The 11,676-nt window shown below is 39.4% G+C and overlaps 1 pseudogene; it reads right to left on the bottom strand.

Moving 5' to 3' along the window:
* Positions 1–339: 339 nt before the first annotated feature.
* LOC143680248 (embigin pseudogene) lies at positions 340–2,279 on the bottom strand (annotated as a pseudogene).
* Between the last annotated feature and the right edge of the window lie 9,397 nt (positions 2,280–11,676).

Here is an 11,676-nt window from a genome sequence, read left to right as displayed (position 1 = left end):
CGAGAGCCAGCATAATATTAACTATCCTGAGCTACAGCTCATAGAATGTATTTAATTTACCTCACTTTGATATAAAATAACTACAAAATGAAGATATATCTTAACATCTGAGATAGCAAATGTGATTTTTGAAGCTTCTGCTAAACATGTTGCATAAGGTTTTCATCCCTTCAAAAACTCAGATGCCCATTAACAGGAAGCAATAGGTGAGTTAATAGGTGAAGCACAAACAAAGCTGAAATAGAAACCCTTTATGTATTATCCCATGTGACTTGACATGATGTTTCTCACTCATTAGTTTGCAGATTCCTTTTATTTAGAGTATCATTTGGTAGGAACTTAATTTTTTCTATGCCTTGGGGCACTGTTTTCTGTACCATTGCTAACTTCTGATTTTAGCTGCTCAGTCTGTTCAAATACTTTCCCACCTTCTGGGCACTTACTTTTCTTTTGGGTGTGCATTTCACAGAGCAGAATAATAGCAACTAAAAGGACGACCTCAGCAACTATTGCAAGAAATGGTTCAAGGCACACCAAATGGCTCAGCAGGACAAGTTCAGTGTTATATCACTCTCACCTAATTGGAATATGACATAGCACCAGTAAGATCCTTAATCTTCCTCTGAAAGTTGTGTTATCATGTGCTTTGGTTCATTAGCATATGTTCCACTGCTCATGCACTTACCATTCCTATGAACATCAGCAGGAACCTGTACCCTCCCATTACTACTATGCCAGGTCCAATTTAAAGGAACATGGTCATGATGTTTACATGTCATAGCAGTAGAATCCCCCACATAAGTGATCAATCGTCTGCTTTTTCCATGAATTTCAGGTACTTTGAAATAAAATGTGCCCCTTTGTTCCTTTTCCTATTCAAAGAGAGGAGAGTAACTTCCCATTTGGATGCTATCAGTGATTGTGACCATGTATTAGGTATACAGGATGCTTCCGGTTGCATTGGTGAGATAATTATTCTCGAGTGATTTATTATCTTTTTTCCAAGTCACATTTACTGAACTCAGATCCCCAGATGTGAATTGGCATGTGAGTGCTATGTGAGAAGGTTGTGGTTTTTTTGTTTTGGGGTTTTTTTTTTTTTTTTGCGTGGGCAGGCACTGGGAATCGAACCCGGGTCTCTGGCATGGCAGGCGAGACCGTGACCCACCCACTGAGAAGGTTTTGGTAAAGTGGTATTTTTTTTCTACTGGCCCACTGGAATGTTCCCGCAGTGATATGTTGTGACTCACCAAGGAAAGGTTAAAATATCTTGCCGTCACTTCTCCGGCAGGTTGAGTTGTAAAAGGTAAATCTGGGGAGTTCCCTTGTGCCAAGCTTGTGCCCGCCGCGTCGAGGGGCACCGGGGAGCGGGGGTGCCAAGGACCGCGGCGCCCAGGGCCCCGGGAGCCGGGAGGGCGCGCGTGGCACAGGTGAGGCCGGTGCGGTGGTCGTGCGTGGCTGGTCCTCAGCGCACCGCCCCCGGTGTTCCGGGTCCCTGCGCACGCTCGCCCGTGACCTCCCGCCTACTGTCTTCTGTATCGTCTTTTGATGCACTTAGTGTGTAATCTTTTGTTTTCTTCAGATTTCTGTCCAGCTTTTTATTATATTGAAAATATATTTTTTAAATCTGTTCTTTTGCATCGTGTTGTTTTATTTATTATATAAATTTCTATATGTTGCTATGTCCGTTTCTGGTCGGTAACCAACAGGACAGCTCAGATTATTAGTGGTGAGAGCCTGCCTCAAACATCAGCTTTACCACTTGATAGCTGTAGTCCTGAATCCCAGTTTCCACTTGTTTAAATGGGTGTGATGAAATGTACCTAATAGGGGTGTTGGGAGGCTCAAATTAGATAACCCTTGTGGAAGTCCCCACTCCCAGGCGCTGCCGTGGCCGTGGCCAGGAGTAAGAGAAGTTGCTCTCCCTCCCCGCAGGCTCTACGCTTTCTTCCCCTGGGTCAGTGGCACCATGAAAGAATTCTCTGGGTTGTCCTGCTAACAGACAGACTCAGAGCTGCTTAAGCGATGTCTCTCCTCCAGGACAAAAATGCTTTCCTGGCACATAGTGGATGGCCAGGAAATGTTTTGGCATTGCATTGATCATCGGCAAAGAGCTTATCCCCATATGGGGGTCTTTAGGACCTGCCCACCACAGTGGTAAGGCCACATGGTGACCAAATGGATGCGGCAGAGAAGTGGCTGGCGAGATGGAAGCAGGCAGACTGCATTTTGTCAATTCAGTTGTAGCTGTCAGGGAAGTTACCAGGCGCTTGAGGCATGAGTGTGAGGAAAGCCTGGCAAAGGCAAGTCTCCTTGCGTTTCCACACCCTCTCTTGATCAGTATTGAATGACTGTGGGAGTCCTCTGTTTTATTCACCATTGCTGCCTGCCAGGATGGGGGTTCCCACAGGTCACGTACCCCTGAAAGCCCCTGCCCTGCAGCCTGTCACCACCCAAGGGAAGGCTGGCACACATCAGGCAAGGGGCCCCGCCCTGGATACCAGAGGGTGTTCAAATGTTGAATTATTTCAGAAACTTTCAGGTACTAAATGTGGGGTGGCTGGGAAAGGACACCACCTAAGTTAAACATGAGCATTCCGGCTTCAGCCCACACCCCTGAGGGGATGACTCAATGTGAAAGCTTTGTGGCCTGCAGCTGCCTAATCATATTAGAACCCAGACATTATTGGGGTGTACCCCAGATATACCCCAGACATTATTGGGGACGGAGGGGCGGGGAGGGCTCAGGCATGGGAGTGGAGGGGGAGGTAGAAGTGCATAGCCTTAAGGGAGCGTGGGACTCCTCCTTTCTCCCTCGCAGGTTTCTACAGCTCAAGGGATCATTTGAAAGTAAACAACCAGCACATCAGAAAGTTCAAAAGAAAAGCAATAGGGAAGTCCCTAACCTAAAAATGGCCCCAAAATGTTTGGAAAGGAAGTATTATTTTTCTTTGTAGTGATCATTCTGCCCACACAAACTTTCTTCTTCTTACAGCAGTTTTGTTGAGCTATATTCACCTACCATCCGATCCATCCGAAGTGCACAACCAATGGCTTTTACACGTTTATTTTATTTATTTTATTGACTGATTTTTAAATTATTTTCATTTTTTTTATTTTTTAGATTTTTTTGTGTGCTGTAAGGTGGGGGTCACATTTCATTCTTTTTCCATGTGGCTATCCTGTTATTGCAGCGCCATTTATTGAATTTTTTTTTTTTTTTTGGTGGGGGGAAGTGCAGGGGCCAGGAATCGAATCCAGGTGTCCTGCATGGCAGGTGAAAATTCTACCACTGAACTACCCTTTCACCCCTGATACAGTCAATTATAGAAATTTTCATTGTTCAAAAAAAAAAAACACAACAATCCCATAACCCATGGCAGTCATCTCTAATCCCTCTGTCCTTCCCCATCCCTCCATAACCACTATTCTACTTTCTGTCTCTATAGATTTATTTATATTTACATTTTATATAAATGGAATCTTACATTATGTAGTACTTTATGTGTCTGGTTTCTTTCACTTAGCACATGTTTATTATTATTATTATTACTTTCAATTAGAGAAGTTGCCGGTTTACAGAAAAGTCATGTAATGTTCCCATATACCACCCTATTATTGACACCTTGTATTAGTATGTTACCTTGGTTACAATTGATGAAAGAATTTTGAAATAGTACTATAACTGTAGTCCATACTTTACATTAGGTGTATTTTTCCCCATATATTGTCCTATTATCAACACTTTGTATTAGTGTACATTTGTTATGGTTCATGACAGAATGTTTTTATACTTGTACTGTTAATCCCAGTCCATTGTCCATGACAGGGTTTACTGTGTCATACAGTCCCTTGTTTTATCTTCTAACTTGCATTCTAGAAACACAGAATACTCAAAACACCCCCTTTCAACTACATTCACATACCGAATCCAGGGTTGTTAACTGCTGTTCTAGTTTGCTAGCTGCCGGAATGCAACATACCAGAGATGGATTGGCTTTTAATAAAAGGGGATTTATTTTGTTGGTTCTTCAGAGGAAAGGCAGCTAACTTTCCACTGAGGTTCTTTCTTACGTAGAAGGCACAGGATGGTCTCTGCTGGTCTTCTCTCCAGGCCCCTGGGTTCCAACAACTTTCCCCAGGGTGACTTCTTTCTGCATCTCTGAAGGCCTGGGCTGAGCTGCGAGTGCTGAGATGAGGAATGCGGAGCTGCTTGGGCTGTGGTATGTTGAACTCTCTCATTTAAGCACCAACCAATTAAGTCAAACATCATTTATTGCAGTAGGCATGCCTCCTAGCTGACTGCAGATGTTACGAGCAACAGATGAGGTTGCTATTCGCTCAAGTCCACAGCAACAGAACTAGGTGCCTTCATCTGGCCAAGTTGACAACTGAATCTAACTACCACAACTACATACACAATAATATACTATCCTCACCATCATCCATTTCCAAATGTTTAAAATCAACCCAAATAGAAAGTCTGTACGACTTAAGCATTGGCTCTCCATTCTCTATGCCTGGTAATCTATATTCTAGCTTCTAACTCTATGAATTTGCTTATTATAATTAGCTCAGATATCAATGAGAACAAATGATGTTTGTACTTTTGTCTGACTTATTTCATTCAACATAATATCCTCAAGGTTCATCCATGCTTCAGAACTTCATTCCTTCTTACTGTTGAATAATATTCCATCGTATGTACATACCGCATTTTGTTTATCCATTCATTGGTTGATGTTCATTTGGATTTCTTCCATCTTTTGACAGTTGTGAATAATGCCACTATGAACTTCAGAGTGCAAATAACTGTTTGAGTCCTGCTTTAAATTCTTCTGGGTATATACCTAGTAGCAGGATTGCTAAATTCTATATTTAGCTTCCTGAGGAACTGCCAGACTGTTTCCATAGGAGCTGTACCATTTCACATTGTCACCACCAATAAATGAGTGTTCCTGTTTCTCCACATCCTCTCTGACACTTGTAAAATTCTGTTGTTTTTTTAAAATAGTAGCCATTCTAGTGGTTTGAAATGTTATCTCATGGTTTGATTTCAACTTCCCTAGTAGTTAGTAATGTTAAGCTATCTCATGTGCTTTTTAACCATTTGTGTGTCATGTTTGGAGAAATGTCTATCCAAGTCTTTTGCCTTTTTAAAAATTGGGTTGTCATTTGTTGTTAAGTTGAAGGATTTCTTTATATATTCTGGATATTAAACTTTTACTGGATATGTGGTTTCTGAATATTTTCTCCCATTGAATAGGTTGCCTTTTTACCTTTTTGACAAAGTCTTTTGATGTTCAAAAGTATTTCATTTTGAGGAGGTTCCATTTATCTATTTTTTCTCTCATTGCATGTGCTTTAGGTATAAAGTCTAAGAAACCATTGCCTAAGAAAACATCTGGAGGATGCTTCCCTACATTTCCTTCTAGGACTTTTATGGGCCTGGCTCTTCTATTTAGGTCTTCGATCCATTTTGAGTTCATTTTTGTACATGATATGAGACAGGGGTCCTCTTTCATTCCTGTGCCTGTGGCTATCCAGTTCTCCCAGTACCATTTGTTGAAGAGACCGTTCTTTCCCAGTTGAGTGAATGTAGCAGCTTTGTCAAAAATCAGTTGACCATAGATGGGAGGATCTATTTCTGAATTCTCAGTTTGGTTCCATTGGTTGATATATCTATCCTTGTGCCACTACCATGCTGTTTTGACCACTGTAGCTTTGAAGCGTACTTTAAAGTCAGGACGCATAGGTCCTCCAACATCGTTTTTTTCAAGATGTTTTCAGTTATTTGAGGCCCCTTACACTGCCAAATAAATTTGATAATTGGCTTTCCCACTTCCACAAAGTAGCTGTTGGAAGTGTGATTGAGATTGTGTTGAGTACATCAATCAGTTCAGATAGAATTGATATCTTAACAATATTTAATCTTCCAATCCATTAACATGAAATGTCCCTCCATTTATTTAGGACTTCTCTAATTTCTTTTAACAATGTTTTATAGTTTCCTGGGTACAAGTCCTTTACATCCTTGGTTAAATCTATTCCTAGATATTTGGTTTTTTTAGTTGCTATATAAAATGGAATGTTTTTCTTGATTTCTTCCTCAGCTTGCTTATTACTAGTGTAGTATAGTAGAAGAAACACTACAGATTCTTCCATGTTGATTTTGTACCCCATCACTTTCTGTTTTCATTCATTAGCTCTAGCAGTTTTGTTGTAGATTTTTCAGGGCTTTCTATATATAGGATCATGTCATCTACAAATAGTGAAAGTTTTATTTATTCCTTTCCAATTTTAATGTCTTTTATTTCTTTTTCTTGCCTCGTTGTTCTGACTAAAACTTCCAGTATCCATGTTGAGTAATAGTGGTAACAGTGGACATCCTTGTCTTGGTCCAGATTTAGAAAAAATAAATGCACCATTGAGTATAATGATAGCTGTGGGTGTTCATGTATGCCCTTTTTCGTGTTGAGGAGGTTTCCTTCTATTCCTGTTTTTCTAAGTGTTTCCATCAGAAAAAAAAAAGGGGTGCTTGATTTTGTCTAATGCCTTCTCTGCATCAGTTGAGATGATCATGTGTTTTTCCCCCTTCGTTTTGTTGATATGATATATTACATTAATTAATTTTCCTATGCTGAACCACCCTTGCATACCTGGAATAAAATCCACTCAGTCATGGTGTATAATTCTTTTAATGTGCCATTGGATTTGATTTGTATGTATTTTCTTGAAATACTTTTGGATTTTTGGATGTATATTCATTATGGGATGTTGCCCATTAGAGAGATTGGTCTATACTTTTCTTATAGTGTCTATGAGGCTTTCGTGTTAGGATGATGTTGGCTCCATAGAGTGTTAGGTAATGTTCCCCTTCTTCAATTTTTATTATTATTTTTTGCATGGGCAGGCACCGGGAATCGAACCCGGATCTCCAGTATACGGCAGGCAAGAACTCTGCCACTGAACCACCGTGGCTTGCCCCCTCTTCTTCAATTTTTTTGCAAGATTTTGAGCAGGAATAGTATTAATTCTTCTTGGAATGGTTGGTAAACTTCATCTGTGAAGCCACTTGGTCCTAGGCTTTTCTTTGTTGGGAGATTTTGATGACTAATTCAATCTCTTCATCTGTGGTTGGTTTGTTGAGGGCTTCTATTTCTTCTCAAATCAGTGTAGGTTGTGTGTTTCTAGGAAATTGCCCATTTCATCGAAGTTGTCTGGTTTGTTGATGTACAGTTGTTTATGGTATCCTCTTCTGATCTTTTTTATTTCTTTGGGGCCATGGTGATGACCCTCTCTCACTTCTGATTTTCTTTATTTGCCTCTTCTCCCTTTTTGTCTTTGTCTAGCAAAGGGTTTTTCAGTATTATTAATCTTCTCAAAGAACCAACTTTTGGTTTTATTGATTCTTTTTTTTTTTAATTTTTTTATTAATCAAAAAAAAAAGAAAAGAAATTAACACAACATTTAGAAATCATTCCATTCTACACATGCACTCAGTAATTCTTAGTATCATCACATAGATGTATGATCATCATTTCTTAGTACATTTGCATCGATTTAGGAAAAGAACTAGCAAAACAGCAGAAAAAGATATAGAATGTTAATATAGAGAAGAGAATTAAAATAATAATACTAATAATATATATATATATATAAAAAGGAAAAAGAAAAAACAAAAACAAAAGATACAAACACACAAACAAACAAACAAAAAACCATATTTCAGGTGCAGCTTCATTCAGTGTTCCAACCTAGTTACATTACACTTAGGTATTATTGTGCTGTCCATTTTTGAGTTTTTGTATCTAGTCCTGTTGCACAGTCTGTATCTCTTCAGCTCCAATTACCCATTATCTTACCCTGTTTCTAACTCCTGCTGGTCTCTGTTACCAATGATATATTCCAAGCTGATTCTCGAATGTCGGTTCACATCAGTGGGACCATACAGTATTTGTCCTTTAGTTTTGGGCTAGACTCACTCAGCATAATGTTCTCTAGGTCTATCCATGTTATTACATGCTTCATAAGTTTAGTCTGTCTTAAAGCTGCATAATATTCCATCGTAGGTATACGCCACAGTTTGTTTAGCCACTCGTCTGTTGATGGACATTTTGGCTGTTTCCATCTCTTTGCAATTGTAGATAATGCTGCTATAAACACTGGTGTGCAAATGTCCGTCTGTGTCTTTGCCCTTAAGTCCTTTGAGTAGATACCTAGCAGTGGTATTGCTGGGTCGTAATCCATTCTGCCATTCTATGTCTTTTGATTGGGAAATCCAGTCCATCAACTTTTAGTGTTATTACTGTTTGGATAATATTTTCCTCTAACATTTTGGTTTTTGTATTATATATATCATATCTGATTTTCCTTCTTTCTACACTTTACTCCATACCTCTCTCTTCTGTCTTTTCATATCTGACTCTAGTGCTCCCTTTAGTATTTCTTGCAGAGCTGGTCTCTTGGTCACAAATTCTCTCAGTGACTTTTTGTCTATAAATGTTTTAATTTCTCCTTCATTTTTGAAGGACAATTTTGCTGGATATAGGAGTCTTGGTTGGCAGTTTTTCTCTTTTAGTAATTTAAATAAATCATCCCACTGTCTTCTAGCTTCCACGGTTTCTGCTGAGAAATCTACACATAGTCTTATTGGGTTTCCCTTGTATGTGACAGATTGTTTTTCTCTTGCTGCTTTCAAGATCCTCTCTTTCTCTTTGACCTCTGACATTCTAACTAGTAAATGTCTTGGAGAACGCCTATTTGGGTCTATTCTCTTTGGGGTGCGCTGCACTTCTTGGATCTGCAAATTTAGGTCTTTCATAAGAGTTGGGAAATTTTCAGTGATAATTTCTTCCATTAGTTTTTCTCCTCCTTTTCCCTTCTCTTCTCCTTCTGGGACACCCACAACACGTATATTTGTGCGCTTCATATTGTCATTCAGTTCCCTGATCCCCTGCTCAAGTTTTTCCATTCTTTTCCCTATAGTTTCTGTTTCTTTTTGGAATTCAGATGTTCCATCCTCCAGTTCACTAATTGTAGCTTCTGTCTCTTTAGATCTACCATTGTAGGTATCCATTGTTTTTTCCATTTTTTCTTCTTTGTCCTTCACTCCCATAAGTTCTGTGATTTGTTTTTTCAGATTTTCTATTCCTTCTTTTTGTTCAGTCCATGTCTTCTTCATGTCCTCCCTCAATTTATTGATTTGGTTTTTGAAGAGTTTTTCCATTTCTGTTCGTATATTCAGCATTAGTTGTCTCAGCTCCTGTATCTCATTTGAACTATTGGTTTGTTCCTTTGACTGGGCCATATCTTCAATTTTCCGAGCATCATCCATTATTTTCTGCTGGTGTCTGGGCATTTGATCAGATTTCCCTGGGTGTGGGACCCAGCTGGTTGAAAGGTTTTTCTGTGAAATCTCTGGGTTCTGTTTTTCTTTTCCTGCCCAGTAGGTGGCGCTCATGGTGCTTGTCTGTCTGCGGGGCAGTCGCCCCGGGAAACCGCGCGTGGAGGGGGGTCGCTGGCCGCCGCGGCTTGGGTGAGTGCCGGTCCAAATTGCCCAGCTGACCCGAGACGCCAAGCGTGACGGGAGGGCCCCACTATCCAACGTTCCCAGTCAGACCGGGGAGCCACGTGAGTGGAGGGGACCCCAGTCGCCAGCAGCCCGGGCAGGGAAAACGAGCGTCCCTCGGGTATCTCACCGCAGCAGATTCTCCCTGCCCGTTCAGCCGTTCCAGAATGGGGTATGCTGTCTTTTTGGTCTCTGTTGTGACTCCGGGAGCTGTTTCGTATTGTTTCTGTTTCTTTAGTTGCTTTTCTGGAGGAGGAACTAAGACCCGCGCGTCTTACTAAGCCGCCATCTTCTCCGGAAGTCTTATTGATTCTTTTTGTTGTTTTTTTTTTTGTCCTCTATTTTATTTATTTCTACTCTCATCTTTGTTACTTTTGCTTTGGGATTAGTTTGCTGTTCTTTCACTAGTTTCTCCAGGTGTTCAGTTAGGGCTATGGTTTTTAGCTCTTTTTTCCTTTTTATTATGGGCATTGAGATACAAATTTCCCTCTTAGCACTGCCTGTGCAACATCCCATAAGTTTTTTTTTTTTTTTGCATTTTTTTTATTAATTAAAAAAAATTAACTAACACAACATTTAGAAATCATTCCATTCTACATATGCAATCAGTAATTCTTAATATCATCACATAGATGTATGATCATCATTTCTTAGTACATATGCATCGATTTAGAAAAAGAAATAGCAAGACAACAGAAAAAGAAATAAAATGATAATATAGAGAAAAAATAAAAATAAAAATAAAAAATACAAAAATATATAAAAAAAAACAACTATAGCTCAGATGCAGCTTCATTCAGTGTTTTAACATTACAATTAGGTAGTATTGTGCTGTCCATTTTTTTTTTTTTTTTTAGAAATCATACCATTCTACATATGCAATCAGTAATTCTTAACATCATCACATAGATGCATGATCATGGTTTCTTAGTACATTTGCATCAGTTTAGAAGAACTAGCAATATAACCGAAAAAGATATAGAATGTTAATACAGAGAAAAAAAATAAAAGTAATAATAGTACGAACAAAACAAAACAAAGCAAAAACCTATAGCTCGGATGCAGCTTCATTCAGTGTTTTAACATGATTACTTTACAATTAGGTATTATTGTGCTGTCCATTTTGGGGTTTTTGTATCTAGACCTATTGCACAGTCTGTATCCCATCAGCTCCAATTACCCATTATCTTACCCTGTTTCTAACTCCTGCTGAACTCTGTTACCAATGACATATTCCAAGTTTATTCTCGAGTGTCGATTCACATCATTGGGACCATACAGTATTTGCCGTTTAGTTTTTGGCTAGACTCACTCAGCATAATGTTCTCTAGGTCCATCCATGTTATTACATGCTTCATAAGTTTATCCTGCCTTAAAGCTGCATAATATTCCATCGTATGTATATACCACAGTTTGTTTAGCCACTCGTCTGTTGATGGACATTTTGGCTGTTTCCATCTCTTTGCAATTATAAATAATGCTGCTATAAACATTGGTGTGCAAATGTCCGTTTGTGTCTTTGCCCTTAAGTCCTTTGAGTAGATTCCCAGCAATGGTATTGCTGGGTCGTATGGCAATTCTATATTCAGCTTTTTGAGGAACCGCCAAACTGCCTTCCACAGTGGTTGCACCATTTGACATTCCCACCCACAGTGGATAAGTGTGCCTCTTTCACCGCATCCTCTCCAGCACTTGTCATTTTCTGTTTTGTTGATAATGGCCATTCTGGTGGGTGTGAGATGATATCTCATTGTGGTTTTGATTTGCATTTCTCTAATGGCCAGGGACATTGAGCCTCTCTTCATGTGCCTTTTGGCCATTTGTATTTCCTCCTCTGAGATGTGTCTATTCAAGTCTTTTTCCCATTTTGTAATTGGGTTGGCTGTCTTTTTGTTGTTGAGTTGAACAATCTCATTATAAATTCTGGATACTAGACCTTTATCTGATATGTCGTTTCCAAATATTGATTCCCATTGTGTAGGCTGTCTTCCTACTTTCTTGATGAAGTTCTTTGATGCACAAAAGTGTTTAATTTTGAGGAGTTCCCATTTATTTATTTCCTTCTTCAGTGCTCTTGCTTTAGGTTTAAGGTCCATAAAACCGTC

Source organism: Tamandua tetradactyla, chromosome 4, assembly GCF_023851605.1.
Source record: "Tamandua tetradactyla isolate mTamTet1 chromosome 4, mTamTet1.pri, whole genome shotgun sequence".
Taxonomy (NCBI): domain Eukaryota; kingdom Metazoa; phylum Chordata; class Mammalia; order Pilosa; family Myrmecophagidae; genus Tamandua; species Tamandua tetradactyla.
Note: the sequence above shows the minus strand (reverse complement) of the source record. Positions and strands in the feature narration are given on the sequence as shown.